The sequence below is a fragment of the Heptranchias perlo genome, chromosome 1 (assembly GCF_035084215.1).
Source record: "Heptranchias perlo isolate sHepPer1 chromosome 1, sHepPer1.hap1, whole genome shotgun sequence".
Classification (NCBI taxonomy): domain Eukaryota; kingdom Metazoa; phylum Chordata; class Chondrichthyes; order Hexanchiformes; family Hexanchidae; genus Heptranchias; species Heptranchias perlo.
Genome location: NC_090325.1, coordinates 44992301 through 45017822, shown reverse-complemented (window position 1 = coordinate 45017822; position 25522 = coordinate 44992301). Strand labels below are relative to the sequence as shown.

The 25522-nt window shown below is 41.7% G+C and overlaps 1 long non-coding RNA gene across 1 annotated transcript; it reads left to right on the top strand.

The window, feature by feature from the left end:
• Positions 1-5260: 5260 nt before the first annotated feature.
• LOC137326289 (uncharacterized) lies at positions 5261-10149 on the top strand. The gene is made up of 2 exons (XR_010964164.1): positions 5261-5471; positions 9733-10149. It is a non-coding gene; the product is annotated as an uncharacterized lncRNA (long non-coding RNA).
• The last annotated feature ends 15373 nt before the right edge of the window (positions 10150-25522 follow it).

The following is a 25522-nucleotide window of genomic DNA, read 5'->3' as shown; positions in this document are numbered from 1 at the left end:
ACTAGTCACTGCCTGCCACCCTGAAAAACAAACCATTTATTCCTACTCTCTGTTTCCTGTCTGTTAACCAATTTTCAATCCATGCCAGTATATTACCACCAATCCCATGTGCTTTAATTTTGCACACTAACCTCTTACGTGGGACTTTATCAAAGGCCTTCTGAAAATGCAAATAAACCACATCCACTGGTTCTCCCTTATCTATTCTACCAGTTACATCCTCAAAAAACTCCTGTAGGTTTGTCAAACATGATTTCCCTTTCATAAATCCATGCTGACTTTGTCTAATCCCGTTGATATTTTCTAAGTGTCCTGTTATCACATCCTTTATAATATACTGTAGCATTTTCCCTACTACTGATGTTAGGCTAACTGGTCTGTAGTTCCCTGTTTTCTCCCTCCCTCCTTTTTTAAATAGTGGGGTTACATTTGTCACCCTCCAATCTGCAGGAACTCTTCCATAATCTATAGAATTTTGGACGATGACAACCAATGCATCCATTATTTCCATGGCTACCTCTTTTAGTACTTTGGGATGCAGATTATCAGGCCCTGGGAATTTATCGGCTTTCAGTCTCATTAGTTTCTCCAGCACAATTTGTTTTACTAATACTAATTTCCTTTAATTCCTCATTCCAACTAGTCCTTTGGTTCCCTAGCATTTCTGGGAAGTTATTTGTGTCCTCTTCCGTGAAGACAGAACCAAAGTATTTGTTTAATTGCTATGCCATTTCCTTGTTCCCCATTATAAATTCTCACCTTTCTGACTGTAAGAGACCTACATTTGTCTTCACTAATCTTTTTCTTTTTACATACTTGTAGAAGCTTTTATAGTCCACTTCCTTGCAAGTTTACTCTTGGTCCTTTTTTGCTGAATTCTAAACTGCTCCCAATCCTCAGGCTTGTTACTTTTTCTGGCAACTTTATATGACTCCTCTTTGGGTCTATCCTTAATTTACTATCCTTAGTCTCTTTTGTTAGCCATGGTTGGGCCACTTTTCCTTTGGTGTTTTTGCGCCAAAAAGGAATGTATAATTGTTGCAATTCATGCATTCGTTCCTTAAATATTAGCCATAGCCTATCCACCATCATGCCTTTTAATGAAGCTTCCCAATCTATCATAGCCAATTCACTCCGCATACCTTCGTGGTTTCCTTTGTTTAGATTTAGGACCCTAGTTTCGGATTGGACTACTTCACTTTCCATCTTAATGAAGAATCCTATCATGTTATGGTCACTCTTCCCTAAAGGACTCTGCACAAAAAGATTATTAATTAACCCCTTCTCATTGCGCAATACCCAATCTAGGATCGTCTGTTCCCTGGTTGGCTCCTCAACGTACTGGTCTAAAAAAACATCTTAAACACACTCCAGGAATTCATCCTCCACAATATTATTGCTAATTTGGTTTGGCCAGTCTATATGTAGATTAAAGTCATCCATGATTACTGTAGTACCCTTGTTACATGCATCTCTAATTTCCTGTTTAATGTCATCCCCTACATTACCACTACTGCTTGGAGGCCTATAGGCAATTCCCACCAGTGTTTTCTGTGCCTTAGTTCTTCTTAACTCTACCCAGACTGATTCTACATCTTGATTTTCTGAGCCAAAATCCTTTCTCACTATTGCTCTGATTTCTTCCTTTACTAACAATGCCACCCCACCTCCTTTTCCTTTTTGCCTGTCCTTCCTAAATATCAAATACCCTTGGATATTCAGCTCCCAGCCTTGGTCACCCTGCAGCTATGTCTCTGTGATTGCAATTATATCAGATAATGATATGAAGAGATATGATAATAGGTAGGCAACACTATTGTGTAATACAAAAATTTGCTAAATGTCTATATAACATTATAATGGTTGTGCTTCTTTTTAGAAGCATCAAAACACTAAGGGGGTTTAATTGGGTAACCCCAAAAAACGGGCACTGGGATCGTGGTGCACGATTAACCCGCGCCTATTGGCTGAGATGCAGGCAGCACTTAACATTCATGCTGCCTGATGATCTATATGATTGCTGCATGCATCCAGTGCTACCTGCGCTATTGATTGGCTGCATGCGCCAGCAAGGGGCCCCCATATCGGGAGTGGCTACCACTAATTAAAGGCAGCCTGCACCTCTTAAAGGGGCAGTGCACTGTGGCTGCAGGGAGAGCTGGAGTTGTTTGTCAACTAACTCTGCGTTACAGGAAAGTGAGGAATGGATGCGCCTGCGAGAGAACCAAGGTTCTCCGTCAACACACTAGAAGCCTTGGTGCAGAAGGTGGACGCACAGAGGGGCATCCTTTATCCGCAGGGAGGCAGGATGCCCTCCAGACACAGCCTGAAGAGGCAGCGGGAGGAATTCGCGCACGAGGTAAGTGCCAAGAGCATCGCACCACGCACATGGATGCAGTGCAGGAAGAAGTTCAATGATTTGACATGAGTGGTCAAGGTGAGTGAGTTCAACTGTCAAGTGGCATATCCTACCAACTGCACCATTGGCCTCATCCACTGCTTCATGCACTACACCCCCGTCACCCACTTACCAACAAACTCTTTCAATCAGCACTCAACTCTTCAAATTAGATGCTGCTTCTCACACTCACACATTACTACTCTTGCAAGCCGCACACCCACAACTCCTAGGTCACATACACAGGCAGCTATTCAACCATGATAGTCACATCATCCAAACTTCTTGTAGGACACTCACTGACACACTTCCCTCTTTCTTGCAGGAGAAGGTGGCGCTCAACAGGGGGCAGCAGGAAAGAACTGGGGGAGGACAGGCACGTCTACATGTCCTCACCCCCATGGAGGAGACAGTGCTGTCCATCATTGGACAGGCTGTCGCTGCGGCCGTGGCCACTAGCAGTGCTGGAGGTATTGATGATGAGGGTCTCTGTATACCTAATCCTCCTTCTCGCTTCCCACTCCTCCCTCATCCCACAATCTTTTCTGACTCGCTTGCTGTAGATGGTGTCAGCACGCACATCTTACTTTCTCCTCTCCCTGCACCACAACTCAACCCGTGTCCCTTTATCATTTCAGATATCCAAGAACTGGAACCGGCACCGTCAGAGGAGGTAGAGGAAGATGACGGTGATGATGCAGACACACCATCACTCGATCTTACACTCGCAGCCACCAGCTCAGATATTGACATTGCACATAGTTTAGAGGCTAGGATAGAGGAGGGATCTGCATGTGGTGAGGCACCAGGCACAAGCGCACAGGTGCCCGGGCAGGGGGATCAGATACCACAGGTGCCTGCTTGCAGAGGGCAAGGTCACACATTAGTTCTGCTGCAGAGGAGTCAGATGATGACTTCGATGGGTCAGGGTACAGAACAAGGCTGATGGGCATAGACAACCCAATGCTGGGTGCACTGGAAAGCCTGCCAGAAAGCCTGCGCACAATGTCAAGGGGCATGAAGGAGTCCAGCTCCAACTTGGCACAGGGCTTTGCACAGAGCTTGGAGCCCATCCTTTCCCACATGGAACGGGTGGTCACCTCCATCAGCACACTTGTGGAACCCACCGTGATGCTGCGTCTGATGACCGATGTCACAGTTTCCATTGCAGCACAAACATTTGCCATTCAAGGTCCGACTGCTGCCTAGGAAGCTCAGACTACTTTCATGGCTCTGGGTTCCATAGTGGAATGGGGCTTCCATGGCGTCACAGCAATCTGTTCTCCAGCAGATCACCAGGAGTGCTGAGGCGCTGTCCCAGGAGAGTGGCAGTGACGCCATGGAAGATGAACCTGCTGTCATTTCTCAGGATGGTAGCATTCCTGCTCCCATCCCTGTCACTCCACCAATGCCCTTTGTAGGGAATGTAGGGTCTTTCCGAGAGTGTGCATTTATACTGTAATGTCCAGGGCAAGTTAACCGTTGCTTTCAAATGTACTGTGAATGTACTATCCAAGTGAATGTCCAAATCCTTAAAGGGACTGGTTAAACCTTTATGTTAAATCATCCTGTAATTCAAAAGAGTAAAATGGGGTTTGACCCAGTGTCCAAAATCCTTACACCTTGCTGTTGCCTGTCAGCCAGCCAGGTCAGACTGCTGCACCCCAGGCCGAGATGGTGCAGTCCGAGGCCGGGCCCACCCAGCCTAGAGCTGCTGGAGGGCATCCTCCAAGGTCATCTGCACTCTCCTTAGTTGAAGGTCAACAGCCTTCCACCACCCATGCTCCATCTACTGGGGATAAACCTTGTAGGAGCACTAGGAAAGATAAAGGCACACGAACAACAGGCACTAAGGGAATGCACAACGGTGTATAGTCTCGTGTTGTTTCAATCATTTCATGTGTTAATTTATAAATTTGGATTTGAATTTGCAGTTGGTGGTGGTTTTTATTTCTGCGATGAGCTGAGGGAGGAAGCAATGTGTAATCGCAAGGAGGACGATTTGATGGTCATGAGAGAGAGGAAAGGTAAGGAGTGTGGGACTGTTGGTGAATGGGGAGGTGTCATTGAGGTTACTGGTATCGCTCTTTAATAATCTGATCTTGCAGAGCCCTGACAGACAGGGTCTGTCTACCTTGTAGCCTCCCTGCCTCTTCCTCCACTTCTTCCTCCGTCTCTTCCTCCTCTTCCTCTGCCTGTGCCTCAGGTTCTTGCTGGTTAGGCGGTAGCAAGAGCTGTTCCCTCATAATGGCGAGTTTGTGCAGCATGCATCATACAATGACAAATCTTGATACCCACTCAGCTGAGTATTGCAGGATTCCTTCAGAGTGGTCCAGGCAGCAGAAGCGTTGCTTGAAGATGCCTATGATGTGCTCTATGATGTTCCGTGTGGCAGCATGGCTCTTATTGTATGCCCGTTGTGCACATGTGCGTGCGTTCCGGACCAGAGTCATGAGCCACTTCATGAGGGGATAACACTTGTCACCCAATAGCCAGCTTTTGACTTGCTGTGCTGGTTGAAATACAGGTGGCATGTTGGACTGTCGCAGAATGACTGAATCATGACTGCTGCCAGGATAGCGGGCATTGACCTGCATGATGCAATGCGTGTGGTCGCACACCAGCTGCACATTGAGGGAGTGGAATCCCCTTCTGTTCATGAATATGGCCGAGTTCAGACGTAGAGCACACATGGCAATATGCTTGTATCAGTGACACCCTGCACCATGGGGAAGTCTGCAATGCGAGCAAACCCTCGTGCTCGCTCATGCTGCTTGTCTCTGTCATGAGGGAATGTGGTGAATCTGTTTCTGAGTGCGTACAGGGCCTCTGTGACTTCCCTTATACAGCAGTGCACTGCAAACTTCAAGATGTTGCTTATATTGCCAGCAGCAGCCTGAAAGGAGCCAGAGCCGTAAAAATTAAGTGCCACGATTACCTTGACAGCCACAGGCAATGCTGTCCTAGCCCTGCTCTGACACTGCAGTTATGGCCGCAACAGTTGACAAATCTCAGTCAAGACCTCTTTCGTGAACCGCAGCCGTCTGATGCACTGGTCGTCGCTGAAGTTGAGGTACGAGAATTGTTCCCTGAAGGCCCTCGTTGGATATGGCCTCCTGCTGAGTGCCTTGCGCCTCCACCTCCTCCCACTTTTGGCAGCTTGTCCTGCTCTGTGTGGCCTCTCTGCATTCAGTCATGTTAATTCACAGAGGAAGCACGAACAGGCCACCCAAGTCTGGCAGCAACCTTGTTCAGCACACTATTTTAAATGCCACTAACAGTATTGCATGACCAGCCTCTCTATATAATATTGCAACTTTCTCCAAGTATAGGAAATTCCCACAAACACCTACAATTGTACCAGCAGCCAGAATAACTAATCCAGCAACTAACCCGTAGCTCCTGCCTGATCCCTTTAAATAGTGCTGGTGAGGTGTCCTTCATGCCCTTTAACTCCTGTTCAACCATGCGAAGTTAGGACAGTGTGTAGACTGGAGCACGGAGTTCGAAAATGCCGCCGGCTGCTTCAAATCAGCTTTGCATACTGATTTACGTCACAATTTTCCTAATTTACACACTGTCGGCGTTCATTAGGTGCGCGTGCGCAATCGCCTTGACCAAGATGGCGTCCTGCACACGTCATGCCGGAAGTGTGCACGCGCATCTCGGACGCTATTTTCGGGGCTTAGGTGTCCGCATAGCGCCTACGGAAAGGGCGCTACGCAGCCCAATTTAGCCCCCTAAAACACAGATGCAGCTAATATTTTAAAATATTCTGACCTATAAATGAACTAAATATATCAGGTGTTCTCTTTGAAGGGTTTAGAATGCTTGATCCCCATTGTGTACATCATAGAATTACATAGATTTATGCCAGTGCTTATGCTCCAACAGATCTATGCCAGTGCTTATGCTCCAAACGGGCCTCCTCCAACCTTATTTCATCTAACCCTATCAGGATACCCTTCTATTCCTTTCTCCCTCATGTACTTAACCAGCTTCCCCTTAAATGCATCAAAACATCAAGTTTTCATTTTGTCCCCACAATCTTCAAAAACTTTAGAGATTTTTTAAAAAGCTTTTGTTAACATTTCTCCCGAGAGCGAGGAGGGAAATCAATGGTTCCTCCACTATTTTTTCTTTACTTTGCCCAATTAACTTTTTTTTCTCTCTTCGAAGCCATCGGAGTTACTGACTCATCATCAGTCACTACAGGGGACACCTGGCCATTCATTCCCCTGGGGATTTGTCTCATCTGCACATCAGCCTATAATTAATAACAATCAGTTAAATGTGATCTGCTAGTGGGCAGTGATTGCCAAGTGAGTGAATAAGAGTGAAAGCACCCTATTACATGACAGCAGGATGACAGACTACCATCACCTGAAGAGCAAAGTGGAAAATATCATTGGGTGCAAGATCATTAACCCCTGGAGTACTGATTCTTTCAGCACCTCACAGTTTCTAGGTCTTTAATTTTATTTTGCTTTTTATTTATCTGTTCACAATTTTGAAACTTCAGCTCTTGTCAGTTATCAGGACCTTTTGGCTGTCAGGATTAACACAGTCTGAATTAACTTAAACTTTAAGATAAATGTTTCTCCCCCTTTTTCCTTTCTCTCCTCCCCTGAATGCAGTGGCTTATACTAAGGTACAGTTTCATGGGCACCAGTTATGTTCCAATGTGAACTATTTGAAGGGGAGGACGCAATCATAGTGAGCCCAGTCCTCTACTCACGTCCACACACATCCACATTTCAACAGGGTCACTGGATAGAGATTAGGAGTAAGAACCTTGGCTGTTTCCCTCCCCCTTTGACTGAGGAATCTGAAGCCAATTTTAGCATCGTTATCACAGCCAGCTAGCTAGCTCAACACATATACCATGGTTTGAATCTGACACCTTCCTGGCCTGTAAAGTTCAGTTCCACATTAGGTAGTGTACTTACTAACTGAGCTATCAGAACACACTGAACATTGTCATTTTGATAAACGTTTCGTTGCTTGTCAAAATGAAAACAGATAGAATAAAGACTGGTGTGTTATTGAATAATAATGTCAAAATTGCAAAAGTAAGAAAAACAAATAGTTGATGTTTGTATGTAGAAGTCACATCACGGACACAGGCCATTCGGCCAACTAATCCATATCGGGATTTACCTTCCACTTGAGAAAATACCCAATCACCTTTACCCACATTGTTCCCACAACCCTTCATTCCCTTTTCCTTCATCCACCTATGCAATCTAATCTTGAATATTGACATAATTTGTGCCTCAACCAGTAACCTTGGAAGGGAATTTAATGGCCTCACAACTGTGTGTGTGAAGAAGTTTCTCCTGCCCTCTGTTATAAATCTCTTACATTTAATTTTGTATCTATTAAGTTAATTAATTATTAAATATTTATTACGTTTTAAAATGGTTTGTGTCATCCAGTAACAATGTGGGGATATGTATGTCATGTGACCTCCAGCATTGGTAAAGCAAGTGCTAAGTACAGAGCCTAATCCTGATCAGTATATCAGATGCAGCATGTTGACAAAGTCAATTGTGTTGCCTTCAAGCTAGAAAACTGCAGATGTATTTCAATATTAACCCTATTAAGTCCTTTATGGCTTTCAATCGCACCAAACCCATCACAATAATTTGCTGCAGAAATCAGATGTTAATCAAAATTTTAAATATAAAATGAACATTTCTTAATTTAAGGCTTTGATGGCATAAACTGTAAACCACCTTTATTTTGGTACTGATAGCAGTCTTAGTATTAAGGGTGTTTAAAAATTAGAACCTAGCTAAATGTATTTATATGATCTATTGGTTCAACTTTGAAAAATTCTAGTTTAATTACTCCCAGAAATTAAGGTAAATACTTGACTAAACTGGTATTTTATTTTTACAGTTGATGTGTCATATTAAAAATCCATACTCAGCACTCCCAAGGTCCAGAAGTTCCCTTTAGTGAAATGAACTAATTATTAGGTGATTTCATGCACTGGGCAGATAATATAGACTGTGACTGAAGCTCAGCACATGACACAGCAATGAAATAGTCAATCAGGGATTGAGGGGTTTTGAATCTTTTTAAATATCATTTTGGTGACAAATCAATTATTTCCCAGAATTGTAAGTTTGCCCTTATTAACAGTATTAATAACTAAAACTGTTATGTGATTAACAATATTGAAATGCTATCATGTTTTATATTGTTTATTTATATATTTCAAACAATACAAGAATTTCATAGCGAGTACAATACAGAGACAATAAAATAATCAAATCAAACTAAATAATGAACAGTAAAATGCTGCAGAAATCCTATAGTGGGAACAAAACAAAATGCAGAACTAGAGGTCACAATTACACACTGGAAGTAATCAATTACAGAAATGACCCATCAATTCTGGAGGAACAAAAACTGTCCAACTTAATAAGAAGTATCCAAGGTAAGGCCAGGATAACCCTCAGATCTACATGAAACAAAGATGTTTAGGCATTTGTTGAAAAAGATCAAGTAGAAAAATACATTCTACTAAATCTGTTTATAAGCATTTGAGGAAGAGACGATTGAAACTGTTGTGAATTAGCAACAAGTAAACAAACTTCATAGCTTTCAGCGGTATATGCTACACATGACATTTGATTAAATATTTATTTATAAAATACTGGGTGAGAAATGTAATTACAAAATTTGGTGTGTTGTACTGGAAATGTATATTTTTCCAAGTAACCATGATCTCTCAATCTCCCCATCTGTCCATCTCTCACTGTCACTCCCTTTTTCTCTTTTTGTTTACCTGCTTCATCACCCCTCTCTCTTTTATCTCTCCCTCTCTGTCACTTTATACCTCTATCCTTTACTTCTCACTGTCTGCACAATACTTTATCTGCCTCTTTCTCTTATCCCTCTCTGCCTCTCTCACATACACACAAAGTACACATCCTTTTTAGTTCTCTCGAATCTCATTCCCATTTCTATTTATTTCATTCCATTGGTTTTGCTTCTTTATTCTTTTACTCTCTTTTCCTTCTCCCCATCTAGCTTTATTCTTTACCCTGATTTTATTTTCATATTCTTATTATCTTTATTTTATATGGTTTAAATTTATTTTTATGCTAATTTGATTGATGTTGCTGATTTGTATTTTTATCCTATAATTTATTTTATTTATCTCAACTGTCTTTCTCGCAATATTCCCACCTTTTTCTTCATTAATTATTAGACATTCTTCGTTTATTACATTATTTTATTCAACTTTTGCCTTTTGCCGCCTACTTTTCCTCTTTTCCTTTTCTTTCTCTTGTTATTGGTTTTGTTGTCTTTCCATTTAGAATTTTCTGTACTACAAAATGGACCTGAAATAAAGAATCACGCTCTTCAGTGTGAGGAAAAGCCGTTTAAAATCAATGATACCCTTAGCTGCGCAGCACCGGGTGGGAGACACCTTGAAATTAATAACATTAGGATTCCTTGCATTAGCAAGGATCTCAAAGGAAATGTCTGCGAGAGAAGAGGAGACGACATCTGCAACATGGCTGTTAGACAACCAAGCAGTCACAATGCAAATATATCAGAAATGTAAAGAGCAAAAGTAGAATTCTGCAACACTATCCCACAGATCAGCAAGGGCAGGAAGGCACTTTGATTCATGCCTTCAGTCATCACAGATAAACAGTTGGAAATCAGTATCTGTTTATTTTTCCATGTATTCCTCATTTTTTCAAATTAAATGATGAGCTTGTACCCAATCCATCTACCGTGCACTCTGTTTCTGTTCTTTGTCTCTCTATTTTTGTTTCTCTCCACTCTCTCTCTTCTTTTCTTTGTCTTCTCTCCCTATGGCTTTCTGCTGCCTCTCTCTGCCTGCTCTCTGCCTAATTCTCATGTCTTTGCCTATCTCTCAGAAAAAGTTACAAGAGACCAGTATGAAGTGACTGAAGAAAAAAAAACATGAGAGATTTGAGGTTGCAGTTTTAAGTTTAAAAAGTGAGAGAGGGAAGACTTTCAAGAAGCTTGGAACTAATAAAGATGGTTGTGGAGAAAGGTGTTAGCTATGCAAGCTTGAGCAAATGAGTGGAGGTTAGGTTCAGACACTATTTCAGAAGATGTACGTCAGAAACACAATTACTTCAGACTCAATTTCACCAGCTCACTGTCAGCTAGTCAAGGAGTAGCAGAGGTAATGAATAAAGTTAGCAAGGCCAGGTCTTTAGAATGGAAGCAGTGCCCCCTACATACAGAATCATACACATCCTTAACATTGCATGTATGTCCATGCAATTAAAGCTCAGTGATTTAAATACTAAGTAGCTATTAGACACCGCAATATTTTTTTAAATGTCAGACTCAATGCAATCTCTTGATGGACAAATAGGCTAGTTATGCTGCAAATTTTGATATTTTGCATTCATCAGAAATAGTTTTAACTTTAAACCAACACAGATTTTGTAGTAGCCCTCAAGAGTGAAGATAACTGAATTTAATTTAGACAATCAGTATGACAACACCTCAAGAAGGTAGTTTCATACTGCTTCAGCTTTGCACCAGCTGCAGTATAATTAAAACCAGTGCAAAGCGAACTTCAAACGCTGGACCCCTGGAATATTTCAAAATTTCATTTTTAACTTTTTAGCATCAGCAATGATCCAACTTTACCCTCAGCTCTCCATTCAACCTAGTACCTATAATATAAATACACTAACTCATGATACTAGTCAAAAAAGAACAAGAGATTCTTGCCAAACTGTCTTACATTTAACCCAGTTCGGATCACAATGAATTCAATTTACAGAGCTGTGGCTCAGTGATAGCACTCTTGCCTCTGATGACAGAAAGTTGTAGGTTTAAGTCCCATTCCAGCGACTTGAGCAGTCTAGACCTAAAATCTAGGTTGACACTCCAGTGCAGTACTGAGGGAGTGCTACACTGTCAGAGGTGCTATCCTTTGGATGAGACATTAAACTGAGGTCCAAGCTGCCCTCTCAAGTAGACATAAAAAATCCTTTGGCACTATTTCGGAGAAGAGCAGGGGAGTTCTCCCTAGTGTATTGGCCATTATTTATTCCTCAATCAACATCACTAAACAACAAATTATCTGGTCAATATCACATTGCTGTTTGTGGGACCCCGCTGTACGCAAATTGGGTGCCACATTTCCTACATTACAACAGTGATGACAATTCAAAAATTCTTCTTTGGCTGTAAAACGCTTTAGGAAGTCTTGAGGTTATAAATGGGACTACAGAAATGCAAGTCTTTCTTTCTTTAAACTTCTAACCTTTTCTAAACCTGAGTAGGATTGGCCTATACTCTCTGGGGTTTAGAAGAATGAGAGATGATCTTGCTGAAACATATAAGATTCTAAGAGAGCTTGACAGGATAGATGCTGAGAGGATGTTTCCCCTGGCTGGAGAGTCAAGAACTAGAGGTATAGTCTCAGAATAAGGGGTCAGCCATTTAGAACTAAGATGAGGAGGAATTTCTTCACTCAGAGGGTCGTGAATATTCCCTACTCTAGAGCGCTGTGGATGCTCAGTTGTTGAGTATATTTAAGACTGAGATCGATAGATTTTTGGACTTTAAGGGAATCAAGGGATCTGGGGATCGGGTGGGAAAGTGGAGTTGAGGTCGAAGATCAGCCATGATCTGATTGAATGACGGAGCAGGCTCGAGGGACCGTATGGTCTATTCCTGCTCCTATTTCTTATGTTCTTATTATGTTCAACTAGGTTACTGAGAGAGTGAATTCACGCTTTCATATACACCGCTTTCCATCATTCCTCCCTCAACCAATACCAGAAAAAACAGATTAACTGGTATACCATCTCATTGTTGTATGTGGGATCTTGCTGTGCACGTAATGACTGTTGTGTTTGCCTATATAATAACAATCGCTACAATTCAAAGTAGTCCATGTGCATGAAGATATTTCTGAGGGACATGATAAAGTACCATATAAATCCAAGTCTTTCTTTCTTTCCTTCCTTTCTTCCTTCCATCTACCCTGTCTCATCCTTTCATAATTTTAAACAATTCTAACATATCACCCTGTAATCATGACCTCAAGACATCCCAAAGTGCTTCACAACTAATGAAGTACTTTTAAAGTGTAGTCACTGTTCTAATGTAGCAAAATGTGCCCATATTCACCTTTTAGATATATTTGCTTGTTGGGAAGGGTGCAAGTGGACATTTACTGTCCTAAGAGCAGGAACACTGGCTGATTTTTCCCTGCCTAGCCTAGGGGCACTGGGTAAATTCTAACACCCCACAACTGCCATGGCTATAATCAGTTAACTCAAGCATAGACATCAAACCGGAGAACTTCCTCATCTGTGTGGCTCAGTTCTACGCTAGACGGTGCACTTACCAATAGAGCTGATAAGAAATGCTACTGCACCAGATTTTCATACTCTCCCATTAAGTAACCAAGAGTGAAATATTGGCAAACATAGCTCAGCAAACTATTTAAACTTAATTTTCACTCTTTTTTTCTAATACAGCATTTAGAATTACAAGTTCCACAATACATGTACAGGGGGTAATTTTGATTTTGTGCGATAGTGTAAAACAGGCAATAGTGAATCGACAGCCCGTTTTACATCTCTCCCGATTTTTAGTGCCATTGAAGTCAATAGAAACAAAAATCGGGAGAGATGTTAAAGGGACTGCCGATTCGCTATCAACCGTTGTACAACATCGCACAAAGTCAAAATTACCCCCATAGTTTCATTAAAGAAAGCAGGTTATTCCATGTTTTGGCTTGTTTAGATATCATTTGAAAGTACAACGCCTTTGGCCAATACTCTTGGCCACAATAGATTCAGGTTATAATGCAGTTTGCTGTACCTCTGCAGGTTGACTTGAGCCTCTAAAACATGTATGATGCCAAGGAGACAGAAATTCATGGCCTGAAATATGCATTTCAATATTATGGTGTATTGTTTTGATAATTGTGGCTGAGTTTCAGGTGAGTTGGAAGCATTACATTGTTTAAAATAATATAATAAACTCAACTCATTTTATTTTTAAACAAGCTGATTCCTGTTTAGCAAGCAATACATTATTCACCATTGATTGTTGCATCTTTAATGTAATTTGCTTTTATTAAAATTTTCATGGTAATTCTTAGCGGTAAAAAAGAATAATTTATTATTAACTTGAAGGTTAATGCATGCAAATGAATATTGAAAAGAGGACTCCAAAGGCACATAGTCCAGTGAAAGCATTGTTTAATTCATTAATGCATAAATAAAAAAAATGCACCATCACTTTCATGTTCATGGGCGCAGTGTTAAACTGTTGTCAAGACCTGGAATGTTTTAGGTACAATTCCCTGTCTCTGTTGAGTTAGCCAATCTCAGTGCCCATGAAATTTCCATCAAGGCTGTGGTGGGGAGGAGACTGTTGTCCGCCTCTTGATGGGCTGCCCCTTCACACAGTGGGTGTGGATAGAGATGTGTTGGTATCTGTCCTGGTTCATCCCCAACAGTTCGGTAACACAGGAAGCTGTGCACTATGGGCTGTTCCCCAGGACGCACACTGAGGCAGATATCACCACGGCTGGAAGACCATCAATTTGGTGAAGGAGGCCCTTTGGTCCACCCGAAACCTGTTGGTCTTCCAGATGAAGGAGCTGACCATTACCTAGTGTTGCTGACTGGCACATTCCAAGATCCAGGAGTACGTGCTGCGGGACGCATTGAAGCGAGGTGCGACCTACGCAAAGGCTTTATGGGGAAAGGCCACCATGTAAGGCCATCCCACCTTGTATTGTGCAGAATATATTATAAGATATGTACTGTGTTTAAATTGCAATATTGGAATCGTATTGTGTACAATCCGTGTTGTATTGTTTTGAATTGTATTACCTTAGAATAGTGGTGTCTTTAAATTTTATGGAATAAAGTATATCTGGAATTATAAAAAAAAGTGCCCCTGAAATTGGGAAGAGAAAAATCAGTGACAGTTACTGCTCCTAACGATCATCCAGTGACTGGAAACTATAGCCTCAATTTTAACTCGGGGCGCGAGTTTAGCGTGCGGAGGTCGGTGTGAGGCCTGGGCCATTTTAACTCCTAAGCCTCATTACCATGTTGGAGGATGTACAACTGCCCGGACCTGGTGGGAATTACTGGATAGCCAACGGGCAGGGGGTGGGATTTTGTGGGGCAGGAGGTCTCCGCCGGGGACCCAAGGTAACAGTCCCCTGCACTACAGTAAGTGATTGGGGAAGGGGTGATCCAGAAGGGATCACAGTCTGGGGAGATGGAGGAAAGCCCAGGGCAGCGAAACCCCAAAGGTTCCTTATGGGGCCCACAAGGAAACCTTAAAAAAATTAAAAATTCGAACTTACCTGGGCCTCTTCTGGCCACGCTGCTGCTCGCCGCCTTGTACTACTGGCGGAACCGGCTATGTGCGCAATTTACAGAAAATATTGGAAACACTCAGCAGGTCTGGCAGCATCCATGGAGCGTGAAACAAATGCTGCTCATGTTGTGTCACATAATTTACCAATTTTGTTGTACATATTGTAAATCATCCAGCCATTGTCAGTTTGGTCAAAAAGCTACAGTTATAGTTTCACAGTTTCATAGTAGGTACAGCACAGGAGGAGGCCATTCAGCCCATCGTGCTTGTGCCGGCTCTTTGAAAGAGCTGTCCAATTAGTACCGTTCCCCTGCTCTTTCCCCATAGCCCTGCAATTTTTTTCCTCTCAAGTATTTATCTAATTCCTTTTTGAAAATAACTATTGAATCTGCTTCCACCACCCTTGCAGACAGTGCATTCCAGATCATTACAACTCGCTATGTAAAAAAATGTTTCCTCATGTCACCTTTGGCTCTTTTGCCGATCACCTTAAACTGTAGCTTCTGGTTATCGACCCCTCTGCCACTGGAAACACTTTCTCCTTATTTACTCTGTCAAAACTGTTGATGATCTTGAACATCTCTATTATATCTCCCCTTAACCTTCTCTGTTCTAAGGAGAACAACCCCAGCTTCTCCAATCTCTCCACGTAACTAAAGTCCCTCATCCCTGGTATCATTCTAGTAAATCTCTTCTGCATCCTCTCTAAGGCCTTGACATCCTTCCTAAAATGTGGTGCCCAGAATTGAACACAATACTCCAGCTGAGGCCTAACCAGTGTTTTATAAAGGTTTAGCGTAATTTCCTTGCTTTTGTACTCTATGCTTCTATTAATAGTACTCTATGCTTCTATTAATAAAGCCCAGGATTGCGTATGCTTTTATAACAGCCTTCTCAACTTGTCCTTCCACCATCAAAGATTTGTATATGTGCACCCCCAGGTCTCTCTGTTCCTGCACCCCCTTTAAAATTGTACCATTTAGTCTATATTGTCTCTCTTCATTTTTCCTACCAAATTGCATCACTTCACATTTCTCTACATTAAATTTAATTAAATTTCATCTGCCATGTGTCTGCCCATTTCATCAGACTGCCTATATCCTCCTGAAGTCTGTTACTATCCTCCACATTGTTTACTACATTTCTGAGTTTCGTGTCATCTGCAAACTTTGAAATTATACCCTCTATACCAAAGTGCAGGTCATTAATATACATCAAAAAGAGCAGCGATCCTAACCACTGACCCCAGGGGAACACCACTGTATACTTCCCTCCAGTCTGAAAAACAACGGTTCACCACGAGTCTCTACTTTCTGTCCCCTAGTCAATTTTGTATCCATGCTGCTGCTGTCTCTTTAATCCCATGGGCTTTAATTTTGCTTATTATGTGGTACATTATCAAATGCCTTTTGAAAGTCCATATATACATTAACTTCACTAAACTCATCAACCCCCTTCGTTACTTCATTAAAGAACTCAATCAAGTTGGTCAAACACGATTTTCCTTTTAACAAATCCATGCTGACTTTCATTTATTAGCCCATACTTTTCCATGTGCCAATTAATTTTGTCCTGGATTATTGTCTCTAAAAGTTTCCTCACCACCAACGTTAGGCTGACTGGCCTGTAATTATGGGTTTATCCCTCTTCCCTTTTTGAACAGGGGTGTAATATTTGCAACGCTCCAGACCTCCGGCATCGTCCCCATATCTAAGGAGGATTAAAAGACTGTGGCCAGAGCCTCCGCAATTTCCACCCTTACTTCCCTCAGTAACCTGGGATGCAGCCCATTTGGACCGAGTGACTTTTCTACTCTTTGAGTACTGCCAATCTTTTAAGTACCTCCTCTTTATCTATTTTTATCCTATCCAATATCATGACTATCTCCTCCTTTACGGCTACAATGACAGCATCCTCTTCTCTAGTGAACATGGATGTGAAGTATTCATTTAGTACCTCAGCCATGCCCTCTACCTCCACTATAAGATCTCCTTTTTGGTCCCTAATTGGTCCCATCCTTCCTTTGACTACCCTTTTACTATTTATATGTTTATAAAAGACTTTTGAGTTCCCTTTTGTTTTGGCTGATAATCTTGTCTCATACTCTCTCTTTGCCCCACTTATTCCCTTTTTTAGATCTTCTCTGTACTTTCTGTATTCAGCCTTGTTCTCTACTGTATTATGAACCTTACATTTGTCATAAGCCTCCTTTTTCTGTTTCATTTTAATCTCTATATCTTTAGTCATCCAGAGAGCTCTAGCTTTGAATTACTTCAACTAAAATAACTGAACCATAGAATCATAGAAACATAGAAAGATTACAGCACGGAAGGAGGCCATTCGGCCCAATGAGTCCATGCCAGCTCTATGCAAGAGCAATCAGGTGCCATGAATGGATAAATGCACTGACCAGTATACAATTGAGTTTAAGATCAGAGAGGTCGAAGTTTGAGTGCTAGTTTGTTGCTGTTGTCTGATCCCAGCTGAGATAACGACAGCAGCATTCAACTGGTACCAACAATGATACACTCATAGATTAAAGAAAAAGATTCAAACAGATCATTTAAATTGGATCGGACAAAACCAAGGGGGTGAAATTAATCCCCGTTACACCTGATTTCTGGATGAAAAATAGGAGTTGGAGGGGATGAATTTCCAGGGCACAATTTCCTGTTCTCGATCCCCCCTGGAAGCGCACCAGCTGCTAAATTGGTAGTCAGCTACTTCCGAGTTCTCGGGGCGCCTGCCTTAAACAGGTGTTAGGCTCCTTGAGTATGCTAATTAGGGACCTAATGCATGTTTTCGGACCCCAATACCAAATTCAGCATAAACTGGGTAGAGCATGCACCTTAAAGAGACCACTGGAGGAGGCCGAAGAACAGGTAGGTTTTTGTTTTTTTCACTTACCAGAATGTGGATCCAGGAGGAGCATTCCTGCTCCCTCTGGTTCCACCTCTATACTGCGGGGCCTGACTGGCGATACCCGGCTGGTGTCCGGAGCTCGCTGGTAATATGCAGATGAGGCCCAAGGCCTAGTTTCTGACAAGCCTCGGGCTTTCATCTTTGGGCACGTATCGTAGATGTGCCGATCACCTCTTGCACCCCAGAAGTCAAAATTGAACTCAAAGAAGTCTGCAGCTTTAAACATCTGAACCTCTTGGTTGAACAATATCGCACAATGATTAAAACCTTTGTCGGGACAAAAAAGTAGAGTATGGGGAATGGGGTGATGAAAGACATTGTGGTCAAAAGAGTTTTCATACAATCATTCATAGTTCAGCTACCAGTCTTTTCTGTGGGTGTTATTTCTAAGCTGGACTACAGGTTTGATTTTGAAATATAGATAACTGAAGGCAGGGAAGGAAGGATGATGCAACATCTCAGTGCTGCTAAAGGCAACTCATTGAAAGCCTGAGAGGACTGTATGCATGTAAGTCAGTAATATATTGCAGCAGGTTTTGTGTTCTTTTCTGTGTCTGTTGCTGATTGTTCTATCATAATAAACTCTAAAGTTCAATGTATGATGTATTATTAGTGCATGATGGTGGCAGTACAATATTGATGTTTAAAGATTTGAAACAAGTGTGCTGTGAACCCTTTGAAGATTACAGCAGCATTCCTGCACCAAATATCACTCTATTGCAGGAGTGCATCACAAACACTATAAATTAAGAAATATTCTGTAATTCTATAAATTTCTGTAACTGTTTCTTGTTTTTTTTTCCCTTTAATTTTTTCCCCTCCTCTCCTTCACTGCCCTCCTGTCCCTCACTCATATGGACTTCCTTCATGTGTGAGCATAAACAGGGATGTTAGGGTACATTTTCCAATTTGTTATATTACCAATAGTAGAAGGGGGGCTAAGTATCATGGGCAAACAAATCACACTCCAACTTAAATCTAAGAATAAAAAGAATAACTTGCATTTATATAGCGCCTTTCATGACTTTAGGACGTCCCAAAGTGCTTTATAGCCAATGAGGTACTTTGAAGTGTAGTCACTGTTGTAATGTAGGGAAACGTGGCACCCAATTTATTCACAGCAAGGTCCCACAAACAGCAATGAGATAATAACCAGATAATTTGTTTTTTAGTGATGTTGATTGAGGGATAAATATTGGCCAAGACACCGAGGAGAACTCCCCTGCTCTTCTTCGAAATAGTGCCACCGGATCTTTTACATCCACATGAGAAGATCGACAGGGCCTCCGTTTAACATTTCATCCGAAAGACGGCACCTCCGACAGTGCAGCACTCCCTTAGTACTGCATGTTAATTGTATCCATATGATTTATATTAATTAGTGTTAATTGTATTCAGGTGGTGTGTTTCAACTAGGGACTCTCTTGTATCCATTTATATGAGAGCACAGTGAGTAAAGTGGATCGCTGTGAATAAAGGCTTGGAAGCAACTGAAGACCAGGCTCTAGTATTCCACCTTTCACCACCCTGCTATCCAATTTATTACAATTAGAGCTCATGGGATTGGCAGTAATATATTAGCATGGATTGAGAGAAAAAAAATTATACAATTAACACTGCACTGAAGTGTCAGCCTAGGTTTAGTGCTCAAGTCTCTGGAGTGGGACTTGAACCCACAACTTTCTGACTCAGAGGCAAGAGTGTATCACCCAGCCATGGCTGAGACTTTAACAATAATACTAATAATATATACAACCATGTCAATGATTTTCATTAGGAAATAAGAAAAATAAATGTTTTGGAGAACAGTTATGAAATGTTTTTGTGCTGTTCTTTTTTCACATGTGAGGCAGGAGGGGAGATAGAATGCTCCAGACCTTAAGAGCTCATTCCCCCTCACTCTCCTCAATATGTACGGTAGATAGTGACTGATAAAGTACTGTGAATAATCAAGTTTTTAAAAAGTCATCATCATCTGTGTGATTTGGGCACCTTTAAGATGACATAGCACAAGTGCATATATATATATATTAGATATCTGGAAGGGTTATGGCACATATGGATCATACAGATTTCACATATACATGGATTTTATATTTCTGCTTGAGTGAAGCCAAATGTGAGATCACTCAGTATTCACAAATAGATAGGGAGGGCGATAGATATGTGTAGTAACTAGCATATTGCATAAATGGGGTTCGGGCCTTTTTTTGGCAGCCCCTGTCCAGTTTTACGCTTGACAAATGGCAACAACCACACTTGGCTCTCAGTTTTTCTCCATGCTACATTTTATCCTATCTTATGCCACAGTCACCGTAAGGTGTAACCCATTATAACTCTCAGAACAGATTGCTCCCAAAAACTGTGCAATAATGAGGGTGGGGAGCATTTCTAGTGCAGTTATTTATTGCCCAATTTTTCCCAAGTAGCCCTGTAGCCTTATAAATGCACAACCTCATTCGTACAGCTCAATTTGTTTCGAAGCTTTCAAACTAGATTCATGCCTTCTATCATGAAGCATTTACACAAATTATGTTGTCGAAACGAGAGGATCCGCAGAACATTTTTCAATTCACAGTATTATGTGACTTGTTTGAAGAAAAGCGCCTTGGTGAACTTGTTATAGTTTTATTCTGGAGTGAGAACGCCCCCACAGACCACAAAAGGCTAATGTGCAAGCAGTCACTTACTCCCTCATTTCAGGTCAAGTATCTGGATCATTGCAACAGCAGGATACATGTGCTGTAACCTCCTCCTGTAATTCAAGCCCAGAAGTTATGTGGGAACGTAAAGAATAATGACATGGCAGTGCAAAGTCAAATCACCTGTCAGCTTAGCTCTGACATGGAATTACTTTTGTTTTACGCATGTATTAACCTTGAACTACCAGCATTTATTTTAAAGCTGCAATCCAACCTGACCTTTTATTAGTCAGCTCTCAGTTTCTTGTGCACAGTATGGGTAAGTCAAGTCACCTTGGTAAGTCAAGTTATCTATTTTTACCATTATTTTTACCCCCTTTTCCCCCCAATTTTCTCCTCTTTTCTTCCCTCCACTTCCAAGGGCACTAACTCCTGTCGAGGTATAGTTCCATGGGTGCCAGCAGCTCACTTTGCCCAAGTGCCATTCTTCAGGTGTGAATCTTGATCATTTTTCTTTTCATATTTTGCTATTTTCCCCTCCATAAAACAACCGAGCCTCTGGGTACTGTCAGCTGACAAAATGGGAGAGTACAGCAGACAGATAACTTCAAGATTCCAGTGAATGTTGGGTCCATGATCAGTCAGTTCACATCAAAGCATAGGAATTGCTAGGCAAACAAAGACAATCTAATTCGCCTTCTACCATCCTGATGGTTGCATGTTACAACAATAATGGAGTTGTTGTCAAAACATAGCAATCAATCTCTATCAATTAGTCTACAACAGACTCAGACATGAGGCAAGGAAAAGCCCAGTGGTGGAAAGCTTTGGGAACCATAGGTCCACAGTCATCTGTTCCTCCCAAGGATGCTACACTTACCATATGTCATGTCTCAAATTACTCATATACGGTATCCCAAAATATTATTTTCCAAAAGAAATCTATCTAATTTGCATTTGAATTAATCAAAATTAACTGCTTTCACCGTCTGCTCCCTGTTGCATAGATTGACCACTTGCTCACTGAAATAATGTTTCCTCAGATTAGTTTTGAATTTACTCCCTTCAAGGGCAGGCGGTGTCCTCTGGTTCTACTGTTCTGGGCAAGGTGAAACGGCTTGTCACGGTCTACATTATCTAGTCCCTTTCAATAAATGTAATATCTTTCTTGTACTGTGACGATCAGAACTGCACATAGTATTCTAAGTGCGATTGCATCAATGATTTATTAAGTGGCAGGATTTCCCCACTATTTTGGTTCAATATTGACCTTTTAATGCATCCCAACATCTGATTTACTTTACTCACTACCGGTGTATTGTAGTATATGATTAAGATAACTAAATACAATGTAACCTTTTTAAATAGCATCCATGGATGCATGGGAAATAATTAGAGCCAAATGGCCTGAAGTTGCTTGAGGGCTGTTTTAAGATTCAGTTAGTACTCTGTAAGAAGCAGAGGGAAAAAAAATAATTCTCTAGTGTGTCTTTCACAATGTTGAATTAACTCTTTTTCACTAAGTTTATCAGCACATTCAGTGATCAGAGTATTTTTGTCTTGAGTTCCATCGTGGCATGAATCGGGCAGTGTACTGTTAGCATGGACCCAACTATTCCTGGAGTCAATCTGTATATTTTTCCAAGGTCGGCCTAATTAGCATTTTGTGGCCGAGTTTCTGTTGCAATTAATGCTTTTAATTTGGAGCTCACACATTAGTGGGTAGGAAGGTTTAAAGGGCTCTATCTGTTTTTGCAGGAAAAGGGGAATGATACATTGAGGGTGATTTTCAACTGCTGGCCGTCCATTTACAGATGGCCTAAGTTGAAAGTCAGGTGCAATTTTCAGGAGGACCTGTAAATGGGCGAATAAGGCGTCCACCTGAAATAAACAAGAGGCTGCTTAAAAATACAAATCTGAGCCATGCGGCGGTTGTAGGATCCCGATTACAAATTTAAGGAACAAATGGATGGATTGTGCGTGGCACACCCTTCGTCTATTTGTACCAAGCGTTGAGCAGCCTTAAAGGGGCTGCAGGTGGCCGCTCAAAAAAGTTCCGAAGAAATATTGAATTTTAATTTTTGTAGGCCCACATACAAACTGCTGGATCATTCAAGGCCCCTCCTGGGGGTCGACTACCCACCTCCCCCACACCCCCGACACCCATGCCCAATTTTCCAGCTGGCTTAGCATGGGAGCTGATTTCCCGCACTCCCCAGCTGGCGAGCTGCAGCGAGGCACTTGTTTGGCGTCCGTAGCTAGCCAGTGGCATTTAAATGAGGCCCGAACCCGAAGATGGTTCAGGCCACCCGACGTTGGCTTTGGGCGGGCAACATAGCCACTATGGCGACTTCACACACGTTTCGGGCGAAAATCTAATTTCCCCCACACCCCTGCCATCATTTTTACAGTGTAGCCATGTCCACAATGAGTACTTGCTCCAGCAGCAGTGGACCTGATGTATTTCTGGGCTGCGAGAAATATTATTGCACCAAGGACACCAGAGGAAGGAGGCTCACTTTGTTGCAAATGTTTGTTGGGTAGCTAGATGAATGGCAGTGGATGGCTGGCAGCAGGTGGTGACACACATTAATGCCAACAACAATGTGCAACAGACCTGGCTACAGTGGCTGCAAAGTTTAATGACCTCACCATGGTAGGACACTTGCCATAACCTTATATTAACCCTATGTATTAAGTATGAATGGCACATACAGTGACGTCCTACCCACAAATTCTTACACCACTTTGAATGACCAACCATTATGTAGCAGGGTACGCTTCGCAGCAGCTCCCTTTGCCACTAAATGCTCTTTCCTTCACATCCTCAACTGCTGTTCCCCTGACAAGTGCTTCCATCTATTGGGCCTGAATTATGCATGTTCACTTAATCACATCCACCACGGTTGGCGCACAGATACGTGAATATCCCTGTATGTGCTCCTGCAATTTCAATTTGCCAACCTTTCTGCTCTGCTTGCAGGAGAAGACTGCATATAAAAGGAGAAGAGAATCCACATAGGAGGAGGACCCTCCCTCCCCCACCCCCTCACTGTTTCCCCACACACTTAGGTATAGCCACCTCAGGGACTTCTAGAGTGATGTTGAGAACAGTATACATATAGCATGAGTGAGCAGGAGTAGGAAGTGATGGCAGTGGAGGAACAGGCACTTGCTGTCCATCCTCAGCAGACCAGGACAGCAGGGGACCTTCTTCTAAAAGAACTGCTAAAATTAGCAAACTTTAGTTGAGACCGGGGATTTGAATGCCCCCACCCCGCACAGATAAGTGGATATTTTTGTTAGCCACTTTAAAAAAAAGTTGAGGTGGATAATTATCTAGTTAAGAACGGTTCAAGGAATGACTTCAGAGAGAGAATCAAATGTTGTACAGCACATGTCTCTTGTGCAAAACATCATCTGTGGAATGCAGTTGGTCAGAGTTAAATAGTGTAGGTTTAACGGTTGGTCTGAAATCCTGAAATTTCGCTTAATTACTTTCATGGAAGGGGCATGGGAAGAAATGTTATATTCTTGGAAAGTATAGCCAGTTATTCATTTCCCTTAAGAGATTAGAGAAGTTTAATAAAATCTACGATAGGGAAATTGCAAATTGTCTTCGGAAGGAAAAGGATCAATGGATCGAAATATCTTTCTCATTCTTGAATTTTTACTGTTTTTAACACCGGACTACAAGAGGATACGGATGTGGTGGAAGATTTCAACTGCAAGCCCTTTGTTTAGAAATGGAGTCATGATTTTAGTACATGTGGCGCACAGAGGAAATCTTTCTCTTGTTTCCATACCATCCCTTTCCAATTAGCTGGTAAACAGATGATGATCTTTGGAAAGCCAGGTTGGGGCATTGATGGCAACTGAAGGCTAAGTCCAAGATCCTGTGCTCTCAGTGGGGAAGTTGGCAAAAGGGAGTGTAGGTTAAAAATAGGGCTGCAGCACCATGGCCCTGATTCTCCGGCCCATGCTCCATGTGAGTAGGGCTCCTTGCTGGAAACGTGGGATCACATAATTAGTCATCTAAAGGACCGCAAACCACTCTGACTCACCTATCCGATTACTAAGCCTGCAACACATCATCGACTTGGGTTCAAGCTCTCATTTTGAGGCATGTCACCCTGGAGCAAACCCAACCTCAAAGAAACTTTTCTTGTTGAAAATTTGTAGAAGGTTTTGGGAAATGCTGTGAGATTAGACCACGGGGATATTATCTGAAATTCCTCCTCCATTATTTCAGCGTGAAAGAAGGAAAGAAAGAACATATGTGCGCATATATTTCTGGTTGTGAAACATGTTTTTATATATATAAAATGGCTTTCATGACTTCAGAACCTCCTAAAGCATTTTCCAATCAATTAATTACTTTTTGAAGCATAGTCACTGTTGCTTTGTGTGGCAAATGCCATAGCCAATTTGTGCACAGCAAGATCCCACAACCAGCAATGAGATAAATGACTAGTTATTCTGTTTTGTGGTGATGGTTGAGGGATAAATGTTGGCCCAAACAACAGAAGAACTCCCTACACTTCTTCGAATAGCACCATGGGATCTTTTACGTCCCAGGTATTCGAGGCTTCGGGTTAACACCTCACCCAAAAGGCAGCACCGCCTACAATGTAGCACCTGCTCAATACAGCACTGGAGTGTCAGCGGGTTAATACCTCCAATAAAATTGCACAATGACAAATTCTGGATGGATGCATTGAGCATTCATATGCTACTGTCCCATGCGATTTGAGGGCTATAGTTTTAAAAATAGACAGCAGAATTCAACTAGCTTAAAAATGGACAACAAATTTAAGCTTTAGATATCAGCAAAACAAAATGTAAGATTTCAAAATAAGTAAAACACAGACAAATCACAAAAAATAGACATTGTAGGTAATGATGAAATAGGTAAAAATAAAATAGGTAACCACCATCAAAGGTTTGGTTTTTCACTGTACAGTTCAGCAAGTTTACATAACTATAATATACTGAGTATGAGCTGCCAACAGAGAGCATGAGAGTTGAGGTGGGGAGTGAGACAGACATTACAAGGTGTTAGATTACAACATCACCAGATGCCATGTTTGTGCAATGTCACATTGTGCGTGTGAAAATGCGGATGAATAAAATTGAAGAGAATTCGACAGTGGGTCCAATCATTATGCAAGTTCAGGTTTTTTTTGTT